This window comes from Lethenteron reissneri, chromosome 66 (genome assembly GCF_015708825.2).
Source record: "Lethenteron reissneri isolate LAM-NWPU_2019-01 chromosome 66, ASM1570882v1, whole genome shotgun sequence".
NCBI classification, from domain to species: Eukaryota; Metazoa; Chordata; class Hyperoartia; order Petromyzontiformes; family Petromyzontidae; genus Lethenteron; species Lethenteron reissneri.
Window position 1 is genome coordinate 2,674,186 of NC_083844.1, and position 26,408 is coordinate 2,700,593.

The 26,408-nt window shown below is 45.9% G+C and overlaps 1 protein-coding gene and 1 long non-coding RNA gene across 2 annotated transcripts in view; one reads left to right on the top strand and one right to left on the bottom strand.

Moving 5' to 3' along the window:
- LOC133359978 (butyrophilin-like protein 2) overlaps positions 1–26,408 on the bottom strand; it is a 155,288-nt gene that overhangs the window by 66,415 nt on the left and 62,465 nt on the right. The gene's annotated exons all lie outside the window — the stretch shown is intronic.
- The window catches only part of LOC133360002 (uncharacterized), a 32,761-nt gene continuing 20,805 nt past the window's right edge, over positions 14,453–26,408 (top strand). Inside the window, exon 1 of the long non-coding RNA XR_009757203.1 lies at positions 14,453–14,486. This is a non-coding gene — a long non-coding RNA (uncharacterized LOC133360002). The remainder of the gene's footprint in view (positions 14,487–26,408) is intronic.

Genomic DNA, 26,408 nt, shown 5'->3' on the forward strand with positions numbered 1-26,408 from the left:
TCCGTCAAAATATTGGCTACAACCAGAGATAAGGGAGAACCCACTCGGGTGCCTTCAGTTTGTTTGTAGCATATTCCTTTCCAGGTGAAGTATGTGTTGGTGAGGCAGTGTCTCACCAGGGCTGGTACATCAGCATTCAATCCTTGTTGGACCAAATCTTCAATGATTGCAATGATATCGGGCACAGGAAATTTGGTGAACAAAGAAACTACATCGAAACTAACAAGCAAATCACCTGGGGACAGTGAGATGTCCTTAATTGACGATACCAGGTGAGCCGAGTTAAGTACAGAAGAGGTAGTCTTCCCAGTTGTTGTATCTATGCCCTGTTTTCCGTTATTAATATTAAGAATAATTAAGAAAAAAAAAATTGTTTTTATTATATCTATATATATATATATTTTAATAATGAGGACGGCTCACTTCTCCTCACGGGCACACCGGGAGTCCATGAGACATGGAGGGCGGTTGAAATGATAGGAATTCGGTCACGGAGAGGGCATAGACATCCAGATGGACAAAAGATGTATGGACTAGCCTCCCAGGACATCTGGAGATGTACAGATAAGGTGCAGAGTAAGTGACGGTTGCAACTCGCGTTTTCTTAACGTTTTCCTTACCGAAGAGTAGAAACTTAACAAAGATAATTAACCAACAAACAATAATATTTTTATTATTAGTATATGTTTCCTACCTACACGACCTTTCTGAAAACTAAGGAGTGCGAATTCCAGAGAGCTTAAGTGGAGACATGGTTACGCTTGACCTCAGGACATTAAAATATAACTCGGAATAAAACACCAATCTCTGGAGAGCTAAACTTGGCGAAGCCCCAAAATAATAATGTGACGAGGAGCATTACGAATATTCATTAAACATAGACGAATGATAACCACGATACTAAGACCGAAGAAACTCATAAAATATAATTCAAGAATAAATGTAACACACAGGACCACATAAATGTATTGCAAACATCTCCTCAGCCACCTTTGTCTTCCAGCGGGGTCTGGCAAGCAAAGAGGGAGCAAAAGGTCACAGGGTGGAATCGGTGCCTGACATTCCAAAGATGTCTGCTTTTCTCGCTCTGTTTGTGTTTTTCTTTGTTGCCCGCTCGCAAGGAATGCAGAGAGAGGGGAGTCACTTTTTGAGTTAGGCACGGACAGGCACACAGCGAACGAGCAGTCTGGGTTGAGTCGTGCTCAGTCTCGCAACTCGGCGTGCGACGCGGCGTTGCGACAGGGCTCGCAAGAGAGCTGGGGCAGATCGTGCCTCGAGGAGAGATGGGACGACGAGGGGTCGTTCGAGTCGCAGAAGTCTGAGTTCAACCTGGGTCGGGGCTGGGTTTCAGCCGTGCTCCGGCTGGCGGAGCGCCGTGAGGAAACGAAACACCGATGCCGATAGCAGGTGTCGCTTCTCGCAGAACGAAGTTAAGTGCGAGTGAAGCTGGCAGCTGCACGAACAAGGGAAGCACGGAGCAGAGAGAGTGACGAGTGACGACAAGCAATCAACCTGTAAAAGGGCGGAGATCGCCAAGCGTCGACCAAGCGTGCAAAGCAGAGAGCGCGAAGCAGTGGAGAAAGCCTGGTCAAACGGCTGTGAGGAGGAGGACAGCGCTGTTGAATGCGCCGTGTGTCTAATACACACCCAGATCAACCAGCATCAACCAAAACCGACTCGTCATCCCGCATTGGAGAAAGAGAGTCAAAGTCTTCCGACCGAGCGCCACCGAGCGACAACGAGCGACACGAGCGACCGAGCATCTTCAAGGACAGCATCGTGCCAACTCGTCATCCAGCAGTGGAGAGTTAGAGAGCGCACAAGCCGAGCGACACGCCGAGCGAGGGAGCAGCACGACTCGATGCGGCCACGCCCCACCCAGAGAAAGCTGGCCGCTGTTTGTATCCTCCCACACCACACAAGCTAACGACACAACTCCCGACTCTAAGAATTAATTAATATTACAAGGGGACAACGCACACACAGCACGCACACGAATAAGACTTTTAAAAAAATTGTCTTTGCGTATCAAAAAGGGTTGCCATTTCGAGGTGGTGCGTTCAATATCTACTGATCGTGCAAAGCAGTTGCTGCCGTCGAGTTACATGAATAAGAAATGTTTTAGTCATTCATTTTCGTTAACTGCATAATTTCGCCAATGAAGAAGTATTTTTAGTCATTCAATTTCGTTAATTGCATAAGATTGCCCGTGAATTTATTGACGTATACTCGCTTTCGCATACTAGAGTGTCATGTGCTTGTTTAGAATTAAAATTGCTTAACACCAACTGTTCGAGTGCTTCTTTCCAAGTCCATGCAAAACTATCTTATTCTTGATAACTGTATCCTTTGATGAGATCTGAAACTGGAGACCTAAAATAATATAAACACACTAAGATAATCAGTAAATGTTTAATCGACGATAATCGTGTTATCCTGATTGATATAACTCTGGATAAACGAAGCTAAGCCTAATTATCACAACTGCACACATTAACATAACCGCAAGCATCCGCATAAATTACTACGATTATCTCCGTGATTATCATAATTTATGCATATTAATACACACACTATCATAATTTATGCGATTTACGCATTTTTCGGAAAATTATTAATTTTTATTATTTTTATCAAAATTTCATAACCCAACACATACAACACAGTGAATTGCTGCAAGGTCTCAGACATATATCGGGCCAATTTATATGTGGGTGAGCCAATGGTGGAGACGATGGGACAAAGGGGTGTACCTTCTTTATGGACTTTTGGAAAGCCATATAATCTGAGTGGTCTAGCAGCAGAAGGTTTTAAGGAATACCGTTTGGTCTGTTCAATTAATGAAGCTGAATCAGTGATGATACTGTTCGTTATTGTAACGGGGCTGTTGGTGGGATCTCTTTTGATTTTTGTGTAGCTACCATCATTAAGTAGGTCCTGAATTTTGTTATTGTACACAGTTTTGTCCATGATGACCGTGGCATTGCCCTGGTTGGCTGAGAGGATGACGATATCATCCCTCTTTTTAAATTGAGATGACTCAAAACGCAAGCATTGAATATTTGGTCCAACAAGGATTGAATGCTGATGTACCAGCCCTGGTGAGAAGAATTCCCCCATCAAAACGCGACAACACAGAGCTCAATGTATCTCCGACCATAAACTCCTAACCAGTGAACTCAAACACGTACACTAAGCTCTTAAGGCGAATGGATATTCTGACTACACAATCCGCAAAGCCATCACCCCAATCGTGAGGAAGGAGCCATCTGAGGATCCAATCAAAACCATCACCTTGCCATACATAGTAGGGGTACTATGCGACCTCCTTTACCAGTGGCAAAATATAGTAATAGGTTTTTACCCTTTCAACTGGTACAAAAACTGACCCCTTTATACAGGGGATCATGTTTGCAATAACCACAACACAAGCAGTCAAAATGCAAACAAAAAGAAACAAATTTATATTCTTAGGTTTTTTTAGGTAAAGTCACGTAGGTAAAAAAATTAAATTTAAATTAATAAAAGTAAAATAAATAAAAATTAAAAATCACGACGTTTCGGAGGCAACACAAGCTTCCGTCTTCAGGTGGAACCGTCACAGCCACGACAGCTGTATCAAGTAAATGAGAGATTACAAGAGATACCACTCCGTATATATAATGGTTGAAGGGGGGAAGGGCCAGGAACGGCACACTTTTTATTAATATGGTAAGGTGAGGCTTAAGACTAAAAATAGACTGCATAACAAAAGAATGAGCCTTTGTTATGGAGAGGTGCGGTTTGTGACTACGCCTAGCCTACATAACAAAAGTGTGAAAAAATAAAAACTAAACCGGTAAAACAAAACTGGCTGTCTATCAGTAACCTGTAATAGTTGTCTGTCAAATAAGATGGTCCAAATAAGTGTAGTTAAATCTTTTTTGCATGGTTAATCACATCTTTCCAATGATTACTCAGTTTGTAACCATCATCACGGTTGAAATTATGTCTGTGTTTGTATATTTGTATGGCTTCGTGTACAAACCTTTGATGGTTGCCAGGAGGTTTGCAGAGCACATGACGTTTTGTTTCTCCAATGTAGCAATTTCTCCAATGTAGCAATCACCACAACTGCAACTCAGTTTGTAAACTCCAGGATACTGTAAGTCGGGAACGACATCCTTCACAGATGGAATCAGATCACGGATTTCATGCACTGTACTGAATCGGACTTGGATCTTATGTTTGTTTAGAATTTTGGAGATCTTTTGGTCACGTCTGCTATGTATGGTAACGTGATAGTTTTGGTCGGAGTTTCATGTGGCTGTTTCTGTATGGTGGGAGAAACAGCTTGGCGGATGGTGCGGTCAGAGTATCGGTTCATCCTGAGGGCCCGATTTACATGTCTTAATTCACCGGCCAGGTGGTGTTGGTCAGAAATGCCATGGGCTCTGTGGTATAGCGTTTTGATGAGAGAATTCTTTTGAGATGGGTGGTGGTGGGAATCCGGTTTCAAGTAGGAATCTGTGTGGGTGGCTTTCCTGTAGACAGAATGTCCCAAGGATCCGTCAGGTCTCCTCTTAAACAGAATATCCAAGGATGGTAGTTTACCATCTTTCTCCACTTCCATAGTGAATTTGATGGATGGGTGTCTGTAATTGATGTGGTCCAAGAAGTGGTTCAATGCTGGGAGGCCATGTGGCCAGATGACGAAAGTGTCATCCACATACCTCTTCCACAGGGAAGGACGCAGGGTGGATGTCTGGATGGCGTCTGATTCAAACTTTTCCATGAACATGTTGGCTATCACTGGTGACAAGGGGGAGCCCATAGGGGTACCCTCATTCTGTTTGTAGAAGGTGCCATTCCAGGTAAAATAGGTGTTGGTGAGGCAATGCCTAACCAGCACAGGTACATCAGAATTCAAACAATGTTGGACTAAGTCCTCAATTATTGTTAGGGTGTCCGGTACTGGGACTTTGGTAAACAGAGATACTACATCAAAACTGACGAGGATGTCATCAGGAGATAGTACCATGTCCTTAACCATAGAGACTAATTGGGTTGAGTTGAGAACTGCCGAAGAGGTCTTGCCTGTGAAGGGAAGCAGAGTATCTGATAGAAACCGGGCTAGTTTGTAGGTAGGAGAGTTTATCGGCGACACGATGGGTCGTAGCGGGGTGCCTTCTTTATGGATCTTTAATTAATTTTAATTTAATTTTTTACCTACGTACCTTTACCGAAAAAACCTAAGAATATGAATCCTTGCAGTCACGAAAGCTTCAAATCTAGAATTAATTCCCTCTACGGGGAGGAATTCCACCTATCTGTTAGAGTTTTTAACAGACAACGAGACAAGAAGTCACAGCTTCTCGAGATGCTGGCCTTCCTCAAGAGATGCCGAGATAACAAGGTAATACCCATCGCTTTCACACTCAGATCCGCTGCTGTGTCCTCATCGAACTCTAAACAGATCTTATTTAAAGCTAGCCTATCACTAATCTCGGAGAGAATAAGGTTACTCCAATCTGAACTCGATAATTTAGACAAGACTTTCTTACAAACACATTTAATGTTAACACAAAAAATGTCACTTTCCGATTGGAACCACGTTGATAACATGACTTCTGCTGACTCAATGTCAGCCAAATGCAAAGCTAACCTGATTTCTAAATTCAACCTCCTATCTAATAAGAAACCAGAGCCACACATCACAAAGCTGGATGTTAACAAGACCGTGATTAATCAGAGTAACATCCCAATTTCTGACAATCTAACAACGGTACTGGCCAAAGGACTAAATTTCGTCGTCACCCCTAAATATATACCAGTAGAGGATGTGATTTCTCAGATTGATGTAGCCCTCAGAGGCATAGAAAACATCCATGCGGATGTAGCAAGAGCTGAAATAGCTACTATTCTTAAGAATGCTAAGAAACCCACTAGCAACATCAAAACGAATGCTCTGAACTCGCGGACCTAAAAAAGAGAGATGATGTAGTCATCCTCTCGGCAGACAAGGGCAATGCCACGGTCATCATGGATAAAGATTCATACAACAACAAAATCATGGATCTACTTAATGATGGGAATTACTCCAAAATTAAAAACAATCCCACTAAAAGCCTAACGACAAAAACCAACAAAATCATCACGAGTTTGACTTCCCTAATCGAACCAAGCCAATGTCCCTCTCTAAAACCATCGGCGGCAAGACCTCCCAGACTCTATGGTCTTCCCAAGATCCATAAAGAAGGCACCCCGCTATGACCCATAGTGTCGACGATAAACTCTCCTACCTACAAACTAGCCTGGTTTCTATCAGATACTCTGCTTCCCTTCACAGGAAAGACCTCTTCGACAGTACTCAACTCAACCCAAGTAGTCTCTATGGTTAAGGACATGGTACTATCTCCTGATGACATCCTCGTCAGTTTTGATGTAGTATCTCTGTTTACCAAAGTCCCAGTACCGGACACCCTAACAATAATTGAGGACTTAGTCCAACATTGTTTGAATTCTGATGTACCTGTGCTGGTTAGGCATTGCCTCACCAACACCTATTTTACCTGGAATGGCACCTTCTACAAACAGAATGAGGGTACCCCTATGGGCTCCTCCTTGTCACCAGTGATAGCCAACATGTTCATGGAAAAGTTTGAATCAGACGCCATCCAGACATCCACCCTGCGTCCTTCCCTGTGGAAGAGGTATGTGGATGACACTTTCATCATCTGGCCACATGGCCTCCCAGCATTGAACCATTTCTTGGACAACATCAATTCCAGACACCCATCCATCAGATTCACTATGGAAGTGGAGAAAGATGGTAAACTACCATTCTTGGATATTCTGTTTGAGAGGAGACCTGACGGATCCTTGGGACATTCTGTCTACAAGAAAGCCACCCACACAGATTCCTACTTGAAACCGGATTCCCACAACCACCCATCTCCAAAGAATTCTCTCATCAAAACGTTATACCACAGAGCCCATGGCATTTCTGACCAACACCGCCTGGCCGGTGAATTAAGACATGTACATCGGGCCCTCAGGATGAACCGATACTCTGACCGCACCATCCGCCATGCTGTTTCTCCCACCATACAGAAACGGCCACATGAAACTCCGACCAAAACTATCACGTTACCATACATAGCAGGCGTGACCAAAAAGATCTCCAAAATTCAACACAAACATAAGATCCAAGTCCGATTCAGTACAGTGCATAAAATCCGTGATCTGATTCCATCTGTGAAGGATGTCGTTCCCGACTTACAGTATCCTGGAGTCTACAAACTGAGTTGCAGTTGTGGTGATTGCTACATTGGAGAAACGAAACGTCATGTTTCTGATCGTGTCCGCGAGCACAAGTCAGATCTGAAACACGGCAGAACTGATTTTTCGGCCGTTGCCGATCATTGCTACAACTCTGTGGGCTCTCATGAAATTGTCTTTTCCGAGACCAAGGTGCTCTGCAAACCTCCTGGCTACCATCAAAGGTTTGTACACGAAGCCATACGAAGATACAAACACAGACATAATTTCAACCGTGATGATGGTTACAAACTGAGTAATCATTGGAAAGATGTGATTAACCATGCAAAAAAGATTTAACTACACTTATTTGGACCGTCTTATTTGACAGACAACTATTACTGATAGACAGCCAGTTTTGCTTTACCAGGTTTAGTTTTTCTTTTTTCACACTTTTGTTATGTAGGCTAGGCGTAGTCACAAACCACACCTCTCCATAACAAAGGCTCAGTCTTTTGTTATGCAGTCTATTCTTAGTCTTAAGCCTCACCTTACCATATTATTGAAAAGTGTGCCGTTCCTGGCCCTTCCCCCCTTCAACCATTATATATACGGAGTGGTATCTCTTGTAATCTCTCATTTACTTGATGCAGCTGTCGTGGCTGTGACGATTCCACCTGAAGACGGAAGCTTGTGTTGCCTCCGAAACGTCGTGATTTTTAATTTTTATTTATTTTACTTTTATTAATTTAAATTTTAAGTTTTTTACCCACTTGACTTTACCGAAAAAACCTAAGAATATGAATCCTTGCAGTCACGAAAGCTTCAAATCTAGAAAAAAAACAACTCTGATAATGATAATGATATGCACTGTCCTTGAAGTTGATTGGTCCACACCTATCGTGCGCTGTTTTTGAGTTGTCCGCCTTTTGGCGTCATCTGATCCAACACCAATGGAGACTAGGCTCTAAGAAAAGCTGTCTCGGGTGTGGACCAATCAACTCCAAGGCCAGTGCATATCATTATCATCAGAGTTGTTTCTTTTTGTTTGCATTTTGACTGCTTGTGTTGTGGTTATTGCAAACATGATCCCTTGTATAGAGGTGTCAGTTTTTGTACCAGTTGAAAGGGTAAAAACCTATGACTATATTTTGCCACTGGTAAAGGAGGTCTCATAGTGTAAATGCTTACCCCGAGCTCTCAATATTCTGATAGTGCGCTGTAGACTAGGCTCTAAGAAAAGCTGTCTCGGATGTGGACCAATCAACTTCAAGGACAGTGCATATCATTATCATTATCAAAGTTGTTTATTTTTGTTTGCATTTTGACTGCTTGTGTTGTGGTTATTACAAATATGATCCCTTGTATAAAGGTGTCAGTTTTTGTACCAGTTGAAAGGGTGAAAACCTATTACTATAGCAGAGGTAACCAAAAATATTTCCAAAATCATGAACAAACACAAGATCCAGGTCTGATTTAACACATTACATAAAATTCGTGATCTGATCCCATCTGTGAAGGACAAGATTCCTGACATGCAATATCCCGGCGTCTACAAACTAAGCTGTATCTGTGGCAGCAGTTACATTGGGGAAACTAAGCGACATGTCTCGGACCGTGTTCGTGAGCATGAGGCAGATTTGACACACGGTAGGACCAATACTTCTGCTGTGGCTGATCATAATTTTAATGTGGCTAGCTCGCACGAAATTGATTTATATAAGACGATGGTACTTTGCAAGCCCATTGGCTATCAACAAAGATTCGTTCATGAAGCCATCCATATGTAATAAAAGACTCGGACGCTTCTCTCTGTCCTGTGTCCTTTACTTGGGTTCGATCTCTTTTCCCTCACGGCACTCCCCCTTACTCTTCGCTCTGCAGCCCCAGGCTGCTATCGCTCACGTAACCCACTTCACAGCACTCCCCTATATACTCTTCGCTCTGCAGCCCCCAGGCTGCTGTCGCTCACGTAGCCCACTTCCCTCCTTGCAGACCCGCTGCTGTCTCGTCGTGCAGACCCCCGCTGCCAAACTCCACCCTTGCAGACCCGCTGCTCTCTTTGCAGCCTCCTCGCTGCTCCTCCAGCCCCGGGGTCGGTCACCGTTGGCCGACGGTGCCGATCCTCGGGGTGTGTGTGTGTGGCGATCTCGCCACTCTCTCTCTTCCCCACTCCGCCCTGCGTGGCCTTACACTTTCCCAGTCTCCGATCACTCCCCTACTGCTTCCGGTTTCTCCCCTTATAACCCTGAACCCTGTCCCCCACGTGACGTAACTCCTCCCCCCATGACGTCACTTCCGGAAGGTCGTTTACGCCCGCATTACACATATATACAGACACAGACACAATTTCAACCGAGAGGATGGTTATAAAATCAGCAATCATTGGAAAGATGTCATCAACCACTTTGGGTCGTGACTTGATTTGTGTTTTCTTGTCGGAGGAGCACAGGTCAAGTCATGACTTGTTTGTGTCGTTTTCTTGTTGTCTTGCCCCAGGGCACATGTGCCCCGCCCACTTCGTTCTGACATCGAGACGAGCCGTGGCACTGCATGTTCTGTGCTTCACATTGGTGCTCTCTGACCCCAGGGCACATATGCCCCGCCCACTTCGTTGCACCGCAGGAGCTTTTGCTCTTGTGCCACGACCATTTTGAAACCTTAATAAACGGCTACCTTAGGTGACGATCTCCTTCTTCCCGCCTGAAGACGATCGCCTGTGTTGTGATCTGAGCATCGTGGTTTTTGTTGTTTATTTTTAAAAATCTTTTTTTAATCTTTTTTTTTTACTGAAAGAACCAAGAATAAGTCTACATTATAGACTGCCAGTACGCTCACCAAGCTTAAAAACCAGGCTACAGTCTACATTCTAGACTGCCAGTACGCTCACCAAGGTTAAGAGCCAGGCTACAGTCTACATTCTAGACTGCCAGTACACTCACCCAGCTTAATAACCATTACTATAGTCTTCACTATAGACTGCCAGTACACCCATCAAACTTAATAACCAGGCTACAGTCTACATTATAGACTGCCATTCCACTCACTCCGATTAAGAACCAGGCTACAGTCTACATTCAAGTTTTTTTTAGCATTTTCTTTTCATTCACTTTATTTTTATTTTTATAACTACGTGACTTTACCGAAAGAACCAAAGAACATGAATTCCTGCAGTCACGAACGTTTTAAGTGAAAATATAGCGGAAGAAATTATGCTTTGGTTCTTTCGGTAAAGTCACGTATAAAGATAAAATAATAAATTAAATAATAGCATACGACGTTTCGATTGCAACACAAGCAATCATCATCAGGTATAAATGAAATAGCAACAAAAATATAACCCGAAAACTATAGACAGACATATAAGCAGACAGATATCACCAAGATACATAGAGAGAGTAACACATGTACAGAGAGGGAGATCGTCTCTGTGGGGTGGCCTTAAATAGACAGAGGGGGGCGGAGGCAGAGAGAGGGAGGGGTTAGAGAAAAAATTTACATGTCAATGAGTACGAAGAGACGCGTAGTAAAGTACGCAGGCTTGAACATTAGGAGAGAGGGAGAAAGAACACACTAAATTAAATAACCTAGCAAAATATCGAAATGTTATGTAATACAACACAGAGAGTCGGTCAACACACAATTAACCCATAGCCTGGTCGATTACGTATTTCAAAGATTGATAAGTTAGAATTTAAGTGTGAAAATTCCAAAGAAAGACAAAACATAAAAACAAGAGGAACGGAGACATACAGACAGAGCAGAACATAAGAACAACAAAAAACGAGTGTAGACAGAAAAAAGTACACTAAATATACAGGCAGAGAGAGATAACAAAAAACCCAGAGAGAGAGAAAAAGGTAAACTTGGAACTTCCCCATAGAAGTGGTTCAATTCTAATTAAGATAGAGGAAGAAAGTCTGAGATAGGAGGCACGGGGAGCTGGGAGGGACGCAGGGAGCGTTGAGGGCGACTCCACTCTGTAACTCGACAGGCCACGCTACGGGTTGACATTGCGGGTACGCTTACGGGATGTTTTGGTTCTTAAGTAGGGTACCTTATCAAAGGTTATGGTACGGTAGGAAAATGCGGTTGTTATTTTTATTTCATACTCTTTTCGTACCAGGTTATTAGTTGATTAGAAGTTAAGCTTCTTAATTTTTGCATCCACTATAGAAAGAAAAGTGTTTTTGTTCGGAGTTAAATCGCGTAAATATAAAATTGTTGCTAACCCACTACCACCACCCGACACGGCCAATCACATAAGATTTGTCACGTAAACAAAACGTGGCATGTACATGGAGTGGGTTTACTCTCCAACATACAAGTAGGCTAGTGCTAAACTAGTAAAGAATTGGCATGTTTTGTTTACGTGACAAACCTTACTTAATTGGCTGTGTCGGGTAATTGGCTGTGTAGGTTTAACGACACATTCATATTTACGCAATCTAACCCAACAAAAACCTCTTTTATGGATAAATCCACAACAATTACTAATTTAGTAACGCAATGTTTCGCTGGTAATTCAATTCCAGCTTCATCGGGTGATTATTTGTTGTTGCCAGAAGTAATTACACTATTCTTGCCTTTATAGGCAGCTACAAGAAAGCGACACTTCAGTTATCAAAGACTAACACTTCTGGAAACATTCCCTTCCCAAAATGCCACGTGCCATTGATAATGGGTGACATTGTTAAGCATATTTCATCGACATTTAGAAATAATGCGAGTTTGGATATAAGAATGTTTTTTTTTTTCAATTCGACCAACACAATCAAATGATTCGATCAACTCTAATCTCGCTTGTCATCTATTGTATTAGAAGCTTTTTGTTCTTTCTTAGGTACGATAGAAGGTACGAAATTACGGTACGATATATATTTTCCGAGTACGAAATACAAAAATTAAATCGTTCCATACCAAGCCACCGCGAGCGCCGCGGTGGCTAGGAGATGTTAACTACCTCGCCTGGTATGCAGGAGGTCGAGGGTTCGATCCTGACCCCGACGATGCATGCTGCATATTTGGAGTTTGCGTGTCTCTCTCTTATCATCATCACGGTGGTGAGATGTTAATTACTTCGCCTAGTATACAGGAGGTCGAGTGTTCGATCCTTACCCTTACGATGCTTGTTGTCTATTTCGAGTTTAGGTGTCTCTCTCTCTCATCATCATCACGGCGGAGAGATGTTAACTGCCTCGCCTGGTATACAGCAGGTCGTAGGGCCAATCCCGACCCTGACGCCGGCTGTATATTTGGAGTTTGCTGCCCGTGGTTGCGTGGATTTTCCTCCGGGTCCTCCGGTTTTCCTTCCATATTTAGAGCCGACGTCACGCGTTTAGAGTATTTGTCTGCTATACATTTCCACATGATGATAAGCCACTTTGTTGAGCTAAAATTTGCGATGACCAGGTCGCTTCTGAAAAAGAGCTATATAGCTCAGTGGGCCTTACCTGGTTAAATAAAAAAAAGTTGCATAGTTATAGTTTAGAGACGGCATAAACGCAAACGTCGCGACGTTATAATGGGACACTTTCTCTATTGTACTGGCGATGGTATAATGAAACAACATTTATCGAATCGACGTTAAGCGGGGACTCTCTGTGCCCGCGGCGTTATGGGAACAGCATCAGCACTGGGGAGACAAAGTCAGCTGGCCTTGGTGCTGTGTGGGCCTTCATAGGTGCTGCTTCTGTTAGAGGTTACACAGGGAATTATTGTCTCTCTCTGTACGTGTATGTGTGCTTTATACATTTACACTAACATCACTTGCCCTAACAGGTTGTGTGGGCTATACGGAAATCTTTGTCTTAGCAAATTTACTCGGAAACAAACAGGTGGCGTTTTCATTCTCTCAACCACCAAACAAACTTTTTGTCACAATCAACCATGCTCAATCCACTGCTGGATAAAGATCAATGTGATGATGTATCTACCCTGTGCGTGTTTTCTAATCTACGTATTCCGTTCTCTCTGTCTTTCAGTGTAATCACCATCGCCATGCTCTATCTTTGGCTGGATTGAGATCAATGTGATGATGATGTCTCTACCCTGCATGTGTTCTCTAATCCACGTGTTCCTCTATCTATATCTCAATATGAACACCATCAACCATGCTTAATCCACGGCTGGATGACGATCAGTGTGATGATGATGTCTCAACCCTGCGTGCGTTCTCTAATGCACGTGTTTCTCTCGCTCTCTCTCTGCCTCTCAGTGTAATTCCACGCATGTATCTTTCTCCACGCGTCTTGCAAAGCTGTAAGATTTTGTTTCCTTTTCTTTGTCGATGTTTGTCTTTTTGAACGCGCGTTACATCACGTGGAGCACACGGATCCAAATCTCTCTCGAGCCAGCTTTTATTGTCAAGGCAGCAGAGAGAAGGCTGAGTGGCGGGTTTGACAGAGAGTGTTGAGGGGAGAGGTAGGAGAGTGCGTGGAGCGGAGTGGAGTGAGATGAGAGGGGTGAGGGGAGTAGTGAGATGAGAGGGGAGAGGCAAGAGAGTGAGATGAGAGGGAAGAGGCAGGAGAGTGCGTCGAGGGGAGTGGAGTGAGATGAGAGAGGCAGGAGAGTGCGTGGAGAGGATTGGAATGAGATGAGAGAGGTAGGAAGGTGCGTCGAGGGGAGTTGGGTGAGAAGGGAGAGGCAGGAGAGTGCGTAGAGGGGAGTGGAATGAGATGATAGGGGAGAGGTAGAAGAGTGTGGAGGGGAGGAGAGTGAGATGAAAGGGGTGAAGCAGGAGAATGCGTGGAGGGGAGTATGGTGAGATGAGAGGGGAGAGACAGGAGAGTATGGCGATAAGGGAGAGTTAGTAGAGTGAGATGAGAGGGGAGAGTCAATCTGTGAGTGCGATCACGAAATTAATCCTGGATCAGGAGTCAGAAGAGAGACAGGGGGTTAATGATCGTCTCTGACACGGACATTATGAACTTGATCGAGAGACAAGCACTCACACGCAGCTCTGCTCGCGCCTGCGTGAACAGCATCAACGCCGCCGCAATTTCCCCGAAAGGAAATCGAACTTCTCACCGAGCGAGCGACGTCATTGCGAGGAGCTCCAGCGCGGAGCGGGAGACGCGAGCAGCGGGAGATCGAGGCCGAGTCGACCTAGGGGAGGCCCACGACCGCTATCGAGCACCGGTGTTGGGTGGCCGTGAGCGGGAATCGAACTCGCGTCGCCGTGGCCTGCGGCGCAGTAGTGCGCTAACCGCTGCGCCACCGCTCCCCCGCGCCTGTGCGTCACACGGGTGAGAGACACGCACCCCATACCCCAGCAGTCTGTTGGAGACCACAGGTGGTGCATCTTTTGTCTTAGTCTGTGCAGTGCGCTCAAGGCAGACTCGCGAGTACTGCTTTCCACCACGTGTATCCGTAGCGGATAGCGCGCAGCGCTACGAACCCGGCAGAGACCCGAGTTCGATTCTCGGAAGCGTGTTGTTTTCACTTTAAATCAGACGGCAGTTCCATAAAACAAGATCAATGCATTCTTTACTACAAGTTTTTGTTTTATTCATTAAAAAACTAAATTTTCTTAACTTAAACATAATTTATACCTAAATTGGTGTTTTTTGGCATAGAGATCCGTTGAAAATTGATATATTTTAATTATGTTATCCGCAGCCATCCTCCCAGTCATTATCGCGGATAATTGAGAGTCTACTCTATTTGGCACTGCTATAAATGTCCATTCGGTGATTAGCCACTTCGTTGAGTTATCATTTGTGATGGCCAGGTCGCTTCTGAAAAAGAGCTACACAGCTCAGTGGGTTTTACCTGGTAAAATAAAAGCAGTTTATAGTTGAAGGCGGCAGGAAGTCGTGGTGACGTCTCCTCGCGCTGTGCAGGTGAACAGTGAACCACAGAGCAGCACGCGCTTTAGTCGTGATAAAATGATATTTTTTACTTTAAACGAGTCCCGTTATCGCTTGCATGCAGCCTTTATTTGGCTCCAGTGTGTATCGCCTGCTCCTTACCTACAGATTGAATGACTCACTGGTTGGAAATCCGCCTCTACATTGGTATCAACTCAATGAGTCCCCACTGATTGAATGTTACACCAAGGACGTGATACGTTGCCTGATGGCTTTGAGGGAGGCAGTCACCATCCAGCAGTTAATTGACCAAGGCTGCTGCTGCAGCATACTAAATCACTGTACTGCTCAGCCGCGCAGCTCAAGAAAGTCGTTCAACGCCGACCACTCAGGAGCCGCGTTATAACGGGGGGGGGGGGGGCGCATTTCGTGTTATAACGGGGGGCGCATTCCGCGTTATAATGGGGGGCGCATTCCGCGTTATGCTAATGCTTCTGGAATGGAAGAAGCACATTATTACATACCAAATAATGTCGACTATAACTATTTGATTTACACCGTGCCTTGGGTTTAGATGAACGCAGTTCTCACAGTGAAAGTATTCATAAAAACAATCAATTGAAAAATTACGACTACTCACAATTAAGTTATCCAGCGTCTTTCATGCCGGGTCCATGAGTCTTGGATTTCCTCAAAGGGGTGTGGATCGCGCAACTTGATGCTGCTGCTCTATTGATTCGATAGCCAGATGCGTTAATGATCAGGCTTGGTCCAAGGTAGACCGCAGGTAGTTTATTTTTAATGAATGAAAAAAAATGTAACTCATTGTATCTTCATATTTAGTTTTACTTGTTTATCTGTTGATTAGGGGGCTCCTATGCGTGGCATAACGCTGCCACGTCCACCCAGCACCTGGAGTTTAACCAGTTGCACTTTCGCGCCCTTTATGCTCCTCTTCGACTATTCTCGAAGTGGAATCACGGGGGAGTGCTGCAGTTGTGTACTTGCGCAGTACAGCAGCGGACTGTGGGGGCCCTCTGTTGCCATCCAACATCCTGAAACTTTTCACCTTCGTCGCCTTTTGTACTATTTTTGCCTTCTCTGTGTTTTAAAAAATATATACAGGATTTGTCGATTGCAGGGGGTCTAAGCGCCACCTAGTTGAGTGGAGGAAGTGAGCACCAAACAGTAGAACGTTGATTGGTTGAGCTCATTAAGGCAGAGTCGTAGGGCAGACTCCGCTCGTGGTGGTGGTGGGTTTGCTGTTGTCTGCCATGACATATTAGACGAGCCAACAGCAAGCAGCAGCAGCAGTCAGGGTCATAGTGAAACACGAGTAGGCACTTGGGGGAAAGTGTGGTTGGAAGTGGACCGATGATCGCCAACTAGTATCATTCATAATATAGGGTTTTGGGTCAGATCGCGTTATTTATAAATGTGTCGTAACCCTCCATCACCCGACACGGCCAAACAGTAAAACATGTGTCACGTTTTCAAAGGAAAAATTAATTGACTTCTTTAGCCCACCGGTGTGCTGAAGAGAGAATCAACAGCATTTTAAAATTTGAGTACGACGTTTCGCTGATAATTACAATCAGCTTCATCGGGCAAGAGCTGGTGAAGCTCTCATGTTGCTTTCGATCTTAAATAGAGCAGCATCAGGGTGACGTCGTCATTTATTTTAATTCAATCTGGTGCAGTGATTCGAGGCAAGGAGGGGGAGGGTATTGTAATTATATAGATTGGTAATCATTCAATTGTTATTCATTGGTATTTGTTTCCCCTATAAGGAATAGTAATTGTATTTATTTGATAATACGCTTCCAGGCCGCACTAAGCCTGTAGCTGTCAGAGCGATTGAAGTTATTTCTGTTTCTCTCAATTTCAATGGATTCTCTAATTAGTCTTGGCCAGTAATAATTAGTTTTACACAACACTTCAACGTTATCAAAATCAATTGAGTGTCCTTGTTGACAAGCATGCTCTGCCACTGCCGACAGTTGTGTTTGAGATAATTTAATGTTTCTTTGGTGTTCTTTTAGTCTTACACTGATGTTGCGTCCCGTCTGTCCAATATAGCATCTGCCACATAAACAATAAATCCGATATACACCTTCTGTTGATAATTTAGGCAATTCGTCTTTAGTGCCAGATACTAAAAACGAACAGTTTAAAAACAAAACCGTAATGAACTTATCTAACACTGTTTTAACCAGTGACATGATTTCTGTCTTTTCTAAAGGCCTTAACTTTGCCGTTACTCCACGCACAACTCCAGTGGATGAGATAATTGCTGAGATAGAATCAGCAGTAAGACTACTTCCACATAATGAGGCAGAGATGACTAGACACGAGGTTGCTAAAATAATTGAGAATAGTAAAGTACCAAAAGTAAATATTAGCTTGAACGAAGCAAAAAGCCTTAAGAGAGCTCCGATTCAATAAAGATATTCAAATCCTGGCAGCTGATAAAGGCCGCACTACTCGTGATGTCACGAGCTGATTATGATGATACAATTAAAGATTTACTAGATGAAAGTACCTACATTAAAATTAAACGAGATCCAACCAATACTTTAGAACGTAAGACTACTGCAATCATTGCAAATTCATTAATTCCTAAGAATGAGCAATACCGAATTAAGCCAAGGGCTTCAAAACCACCGCGATTGTATGGGCTACCAAAGGTTCATAAAATCGGCATCCCATTACGACCCATAGTCAATACAATTGGCTCTGCCACATATAAATGATCAAATTATATAACTAAACAAATACAGCCCTACATCAGTAGGACATCTTCATTCATTAAAAATTCAGAACATCTTGTGAATGTGATTAAAGATTTCAAACTTAAGCCTAATGATATTCTGATGAGTTTTGATGTGATTTCTCTATTCACTAAGGTTCCAGTGAACGAGTCGCTTAAATTACTTGATACACTGGTAAAGAATACAGGTTTACCAAAAGATGTTTCGAAACTAGCTGATCATTGTTTAAATAACACTTACTTCTTATGGAGAGGCGATTTCTTTAAACAAAGGGAAGGAGCCGCAATGGGCTCTCCTTTATCTCCTGCTATAGCCAATCTTTACATGGAGAATTTTGAAACAGGAGCACTTGCCTCGAGTACATTAAAACCATCCTTTTGGTTTAGATATGTTGATGACACTTTGGTTGTCTGGCCACATGGTAAAAATGCACTTAATGATTTCCTAAATCATCTCAATGCACAAAACCCGGCTATCCAGTTCACCATGGAAATGGAGGTAAATAACAAACTCCCGTTCCTAGATATTTTGCTGGGACATGGTCTTAATGGCAAAATAACACACAGCGTTTACCGAAAGCAAACGCACACTGATGCCTATCTGAATGCAGATTCACATCATCACCCAGCTCAGAAATCGTCTCTTATCAAAACACTCATACATCGGGCAAAAACAGTGTCAGATGGTGAGAGTCTAGTGAGAGAGATGAAACATGTTAAAGAAGCACTAAGACAGAATGGCTACAATAATGCTCAAATTAACAGAGCAATAAAGGCCAAATCACGAACGCAAAGCAACACTGCTGAAAGCGATAAGATTGTTCAAACAATCAAAATTCCATACATCTCAGGAGTAACTGACAAATTAGCCCGGGTTTTGCAAAAGCAAAACATTAAAGTAAGATTTGGTACAGTGCACAAAATTCAAAAACTGGTATCTGGCACTAATAACGAATTGCCTAAATTATCAACAGAAGGTGTATTTCGGATTAATTGTTTATGTGGCAGATGCTATATTGGACAGACGGGACGCAACATCAGTGTAAGACTAAAAGAACACCAAAGAAACATTAAATTATATCAAACACAACTGTCGGCAGTGGCAGAGCATGCTTGTCAACAAGGACACTCAATTGATTTTGATAACGTTGAAGTGTTGTGTAAAACTAATTATTACTGGCCAAGACTAATTAGAGCATCCATTGAAATTGAGAGAAACAGAAATAACTTCAATCGCTCTGACAGCTACAGGCTTAGTGCGGCCTGGAAGCGTATTATCAAATAAATACAATTACAAATACCAATGAATAACAATTGAATGATTACCAATCTATATCATTATAATATCCTCCCCCTCCTTGCCTCGAATCACTGCACCAGATTGAATTGAATTAAATGATGACGTCACCCTGATGCTGCTCTATTTAAGACCGGAAGCAACATGAGAGTTTCACCATTCTTGCCCGATGAAGCTGATTGTAACTATCAGCGAAACGTCGTACTCAAATTTTAAAATGCTGTTGATTCTATCTTCAGCACACCGGTGGGCTAAAGAAGTCAATTTGTCCTTTGAAAACGTGACACATTTTTTACTGTTTGGCCGTGTCGGATGGTGGAGGGTTACGACACATTTATAAATAACGCGATCTGACCCAAAAACCTATATTATGAATAATATTGGTCGCGAAAGCCTACGTGTTAAACTAGTATCATCATCACACGACCACCATCATAATCGTCATCATCCAAGGTAAAAACTTCTAAATGTGTTGATGTGTTTTGCCTCGTGTTAGTGTCTATTTCTATTACCGCACAATTTAAACCAAGCGTAGGGATATTATTTGTTAGCACAGTTCATCTAACGTTGTTGAGACGTTTTCACTTTCTCGGTGAGACCACATGGCTCACGTAGCGCCCCCATCGCTCGATGTGACAGACAGGAGGAGTTATCTCGGACGTGTCACTCAGCCACCATCAGGCGTCTATCGAATTGATGCGTTTGTATGAGTACCCACCTGCACTGCCACCCGAGAGTGATGTTCGTCGATTTACAGGCAAACCGCTATGTATTACAGTACTTCCCACAGCTGGGGTTTTCATAATGAGTCTGTGTGGAGAGAGACGGTGTGTGGTTGATGTTACCATACTGCCCGATACCCACGCATTAACAACGTTCAATGCTGGTCCCTGCATTCGTTTTGCACATTTTCCTTGTACAGAAAATGGCCCCATTGAGCACTTGGGTGCCACCGTGGCTAGGATAAGTTAACTACCTCGCCTGGTATGCAGGAGGTCGTGGGTTCAATCCCGACCCTGACGATGCCTGTATGTTTGGAGTTTGCGTATTCTCCCCGTGGTTACGTGGATTTTCTCTGGGACTCCGGTTTTCCCTCGACATTTAAAAACAAGAGTATTTGGCTGTTATACATTTCCAAATGATACGTCACTTCGTTGAAATATAATGTGGTCAGGTCCCTTCTGCAAAAATATATATATAGCTCAGTGGACCTTAACTGTTAAAATAAAATACAAATTTTAGTTTGAGTTTACATGACGGCTATTGATGGCGAGGAGTGTGTTCCTTAACTGGCACAGCTGTGAGTAATGCAATTTATCTCAGACACGTGTGTTATATCAGGTTGGGGATCATTAAGTGAACACAATGTACTTATTTATTGCTATACTCGGTGTGCATTGTCAGTCATGCAGAATGTACTGTAATATTTCTGAAGACATCGTGAGTGGTTCCATTTGTAGTTACTGGGAATGTAACTGTGTTGCCGGGCCTGCGAGGCCACGGCGGGATGTATACTGTTGTGTGTACACCCCGGACACGGGGTGTAGTACCAGCCCTAGTGGGGGCTTGGGTGAGCGCTGGTTAAGCGCGGTGGCACCACGCACAGCATGCGGTGCGGGTGTCGGGGTCGCTGGCCCCCGAGATCCCTCCCTCGATAATGCTAACGGCCGGGCTAACATCATCACTCGCCCCCCCGCTGCTAAGCGAACCGCTGCTGGGTTCCTCACCCATGGTGTGGGAGCCGTCGCTCAAGGATTCCCCTCCACCGCGGGTTCGCGTAGTAGGCATGGTTAGATACCGAGTAGTATTATGCCCCCCTTTACGCTACCACGATACCTCCCTTTCCTAATCGCGCACCTGCGACCCACACGGAGCGAACGTACGCACACCCACACACACACACAGCTCCGTGCACTCCAACTCAACACTGACTACTCACGTTACGATCGCGCACCTGTATCATACACGGAGTGAACGCACGTGCACCCACGCAGCTCCACACGCGACACCCACTCTCGCGCCGCTCTGCGCAGCGCTCCCACGAGGCGAACCACTGTGTACACAGCACCACACACGTTCACACCTCTCCACGAGATCACACGAGGCCACGATTCGCTATTAATTATTTATTGTTTGCTACCTGGTAATTAATGTTAAATCAGTTTGAATCGACGAGGCTGGCCTATTCCACTACCCCTGTACCTATTCCCTATTTATCGGCTATGATCCTACTTCACCTCCTTACTCACTGTTGGGTGCCCATGGCGGTTCGTTGATCCCGTACCCGCAGCGTACCTCGATGCGTCTCACGGACGTTCGGGCCGCTGGACTGGAGAGCGTCTTGTCGCCTGGCGCTGGAGTGTGAGAGCGATTTCCCCTTTGCACCCCCTTTTTATCCTCCCTACATCAAAGGGATGTGGCTCCGAGCGGGATGGCGGCCCTCAGTTTTTCCTTAACAATGGGCTCGCGCCCGCTAGCATGCGCACGGCGGTTCCGGACGCCTTTGATATGCTAATCGGATGTGCTGCGGCGCCGATTCCAATTGATCCCCTTCTCATGCATGGCGCCGTGCTCCTGCGCACCATGCAGCGGCGTCCATCACCACGGCCCGCTGCGGAAGTTAAGCGCGGAGCCTCCACATGTCCCCACCACCTGCCCTATCAATTGCGCACCCTAAACTATGCCGCCCCATCCCTCCTCTGCCTGTCTCGTCGACCTGTGGGGGTGTGTGTGGGGGGATGCGTTTCAACCGCGGTGGCCGAATGCCCTTCGCCGCGACCATACCATCTTAAGGCCGGTCGCAGCGCCGCGTTGCAAAGTAGCGTCGGGGGGAGGTCGTCCAATTCCCTGGTCGCCGGAAACCGTGAAAGTCAATCACGATAAGGGCTTCTCGGATAAAAACCGGTCGATCAGATGACCTCCCCTTCCAGCTCTATGGGTGGGGGAAAATGCGTGCGGGTGTGTTCATGTAAGGTGAGGTGAGGGGGACGCGGGGTCGGCTCCGTCACTTGGTGGTGGCGAGGTCGCAGATGGGGCGCCTGCCATATGGCTTCGTGGCGGCAGCATCACACGGGCTCCCGTTGAGAGAGCGAGGGAGTGTCAGCCAGCTAGGGTTACATTGGGGGCATGATACTCTGGCTGACCTGGGGACATGTGACCGACCTGGGGACATGTGACCGGATGATACTGTAGGGGGGCCACCAGTGGAGGGGGTCAATGGGTGGTCACGTGGTCCGAGAAGAACTCTCGAGAGCCTTCGGGCAAGGGCGAGAGAGATCGAGAAGGTGGGTGGGGCGAGAGGCGGAGCCAACCCCAGCCCGGCCCGATATAAGGGGGGCCCTGAGAGGGTCTCAGGGTTCTTACTGTTGGAGAGGCAGGAGGTCCACGTCAAGCTTGAAGAAGCTTCCAGCCACGCGTCCGGGACCCAGCTTGTGGTCCGGACCGGGATAGTGGAACCATATATAGTTCCACCGTAGCGTGGTGAGTTGGGTGGTCACCACCCGAGGGTATGTTGTGTTAATAGCTCTGGAGTATGTTGTGCAAATAGTTAATAATCGTGTTGCTCCTAAGACATCGTCTGCGACTCAGTTCGACTCACTACATATTCAGAGGCAGCCTTTGTCAGTCCTATCGTCGATAGGCTCCATCAGAGATCCGTCTGTTGGAAATTTTTATACGAACTCTGTTGCTCCTCAACAGCAGAAGTAGCAGGTAGCACGCGCATCGATCGGTCGATCATTAGTATTCATTCTCGATCGAAAGTGTAACAATGAAAATCGTAATTTGTGCTTCATTTTGAGTGATTTATTCAATCATTTATTTCGTGAGTTTTAATTTACTAAACTGTGCGATGTCAGAGAAACCGAAGCGTGTTGTTTTAACTTTGCTTTAAGGAAAAGAGAGCCGCGGAAAATGGATATTTTTGGATTATCTGCGGTTTTTATTATCCGCGGCCATCCTCCCCGTGATTAGCGCGGATAATCAAGAGTCTACTGTATAGCCGTATACCACCTGCGTTTAAAGCAGAGGAATGCAGAGCGTGTGTTACGCATCTATATTCGCTAGGATTCACCATTGCTATGCACTGTTTGCAGGACGGACTCAACAGCTTTAACGCATTATATTAAAAGAAGAATAGGGTTTTACCCTTTCTGGCAATAACACAGTTGTGTTAAGATGTTCAAACGCCAAATAGATATGTCTTTTTGCAAGGAATCAAGTTTTCATTAGCCACACAAACTTGTGGTGAACATTCACACAGACACTCTCTCATGTATGCATTGTCTTTGAAACTGATTGCCCTACAGCAGACAGCCTTCTTTATGGCCTTGTCTCACCACCAGTGTTAGATGAGAGAACGCCAAAAGGCAAACAGTAGCTCGGGTCGAGCAGCTATATCATGGGATATTTTTTTGCCAGTAGTGTAGGCGAATTCAGTTGCATGTTTATTTATGCCCATTTCACAGAGTAAAATAATTGAAAAACCAAAAAAAAGACAAAATCGAAAATATATGTATTACAAGAATGGGCAGCAATAAGCTATTTTCAATAACAATGTAGTGATGATATGGATGAAATGTTTTTTTTTATCTAGCGGAACATAACTTTGCATCTGAGGTTTTGAATGGTTCAATCTAAATATGACACTAGCATTATATTTTTTCAGATCGTATTTGGAGAATGTGATACCACTTACGAGTGTGTATCAGGGCCGTGTTATCCAATAGGCCGCAGTAAACACTGCCTAGGGCCTACGAAAACTAAAGGACCTACGACAAACATTGGACCATTTTAATATTTGTGTAGTGACTCACTCGGAGACAGGGTTCTTAAGGCACCTTCTTTTATTCTACACGTCAGGGAACAACAGACACCCTACGCGCTTATACGCTGGTCACACATCCGTCTCTTTTGAAGGCACTACCTAGCTAGTACAGTTGACAGGCTGTCTAGCTAGAGGCGTCTAAAGCTGGTCAAGACGGCAGCGACGATGGTGACGAACAGCGACACCGCGAGGGGATCCACTTCCAGCAACAGCCCCGAGTTCTCGATCCGGGCCCCCTTTTATTCTCCCGGTGTGGCCTCGCTCCGCCCTTGCCACGCCCTCTTTCTGGAATCGACTAGTAGGTTCCCGGGCTTCCAGGTGGACCCCTTCCTGGGCTTTTCCTTAAATCTCCTTACCCCTGTATATACTCCCTCTGCTGACGTGTACTGCCCCCTGCTGCCAGTACCACTGTAAACACGTTCCTTCGGAGTGGGCAGGTAGGAACTTGGTTGGACAGCGCATTCGTGCGATCCGTGTTGGATACCGTAGTCGTGTTAGAAGTTGTAGCTGTTACTATTGCATCAGATGATGATTGTTGATTTATTGGTGTAGGTCTTTAAGTTCATGTAGCTGTTGCAGCTGGTTGCACCTGTGCTGTGACGCCGCCTCCTGCGTGTACCACGCGCGCCAATCCACCTGACCTGGTCCTTGAACGGCCACTGATGTTGTCGTAATGGCGCACCAGGTGCATGATGTTGAGCAGGGCGTAGACGCCACAGTCGTAGCCGTTCGGTTGCTGCGGCACAAGCACCGTGGTGATTGCCACGGTGGTGATCGCCACCGACGTGCTCAACGATTCGGCGCGCACGACCCGGTCCACCACCGTGCTGGCGAAGGCCGCGACTGCCCGCACGCTGCCATTGAGTCTAACAGCATGGCAGTCGACCTTGGTGGGCACGTGGCGTTGACGATGACCAAGATCTGCCAGTGCGACTGGTCGTGGATCAGTATGATCCACACCGGCCTGGAAGACACGCCATCGAAGACGCAATTCAAGTCGTCGAGATGGCCCGCCAAGAACTTTGTGTACAGGAATGTGTTGAACAGGTGGACGTATGCCGCTCGCGGCAGGCAGTAGAACTGCCCGAACAGGTTGATGATGGTGTCGTTCAACCACTGGCCAGGTTGTAAGCAGCGGAAGTCGTTCGGGAACAGCCTTCCGTACCCCGGAACGAAGACAACGTGTTCGACCGAGACAGGGGGCGGACAACGTGGAGTGACGCCGGGCGGAGGCGGGCTTGGTCGCTGCTTCACCGCCACAGCAGACTTTTGCGGCGTCAAAGCTGGCTCCTCTGGCCGCGACCGTTTTCCGCGCAGGATGAGCGGATCGGGCGGAGGCGGGCTTGGTTTGGACCTCCGCCGCTTCACCGCCACAGCAGACTCTTGCGGCGTTGGCTCCTCCGGCCGCGACCGTTTCCCGCGCGGGACGAGTGGCTTGCGAGCCTGTGGTCCCGCACGTGGTTGCCACATGCCGTTTTTGGCAATGTCCATTCGTCATTTCGTCGAATGTATATTTGGCCGCAACGTCTTGAGGTGCGCCTTCCGGAACGAGAGCGTCAAAGGAAAACAACGGAATCGACACGCCTGCCGTACGCGGCTAAACATCACGTACAGCAATTCGAATGATAGATTGGGGCTGGCACGACTTGGCTCCAGCAGGGCGATGATGTACGCGAACGTCGCGCCCTGGCATTTCCATGTGGTGATTGCGAATGACAGGTCGACCGCGTGCATCTCGTAGGCGACCGTGACCTTGCCGATCCGGATCGTTTTCGGCTTGCGTTTGATCAGTCCAATCGGGATGTGGACCGCGTCGACACCACCGTCAGCATTGCGCGGGGTGACGTTGAGATGACGCGGCCATGCGGCCACATCGACCCCATGCACGGAGACGATGATATGGTCAGGCGGCATCGGCACGTCAATGATACGGCGGACGCCATCGTCGCCGCTGTCGCTTTGAGCACGTATGGCGGCGATGGTGGTGCGGCGTTCGTCCGCATTGTCCCACGTGACGGATACCAGCGTGCAGGGCGTGCCATTCGCGACATTGTAGACGACGTTGCCATTGCCATTGTCGAGGATCTGGGCAGGGCAGCCAGCGACGAAGTACCCGAACAGCTCGGGATTGTCTTTCTCCTGGTAGAGCAGTGACTGCAGAGAGACAGGAACATCGCGCTTCAGGCGCCGACGCCACCGCAGAACGTGTCGACCCGTGGCGACGGCGACGTGTACAGCATGTGCAGCATTGATGACGGCCCGATCGCGATTGCTTGTCGTCAGGCACGTGGATTCCGTGAGCCAGGCTGGATCTGCGGCGATCTCGATCTTGGTAATCGGTGCCGTCAGGCCATCGATTATGTCGTCGGTGATGGGGCGGAAGGCGCAGTCGGCATCCGTCCAGCGGGTCCCCGTCGGGTAACGCCGCGGTAGCGCCCGCATCCCCTGGAGGCGCCGGCAATGATC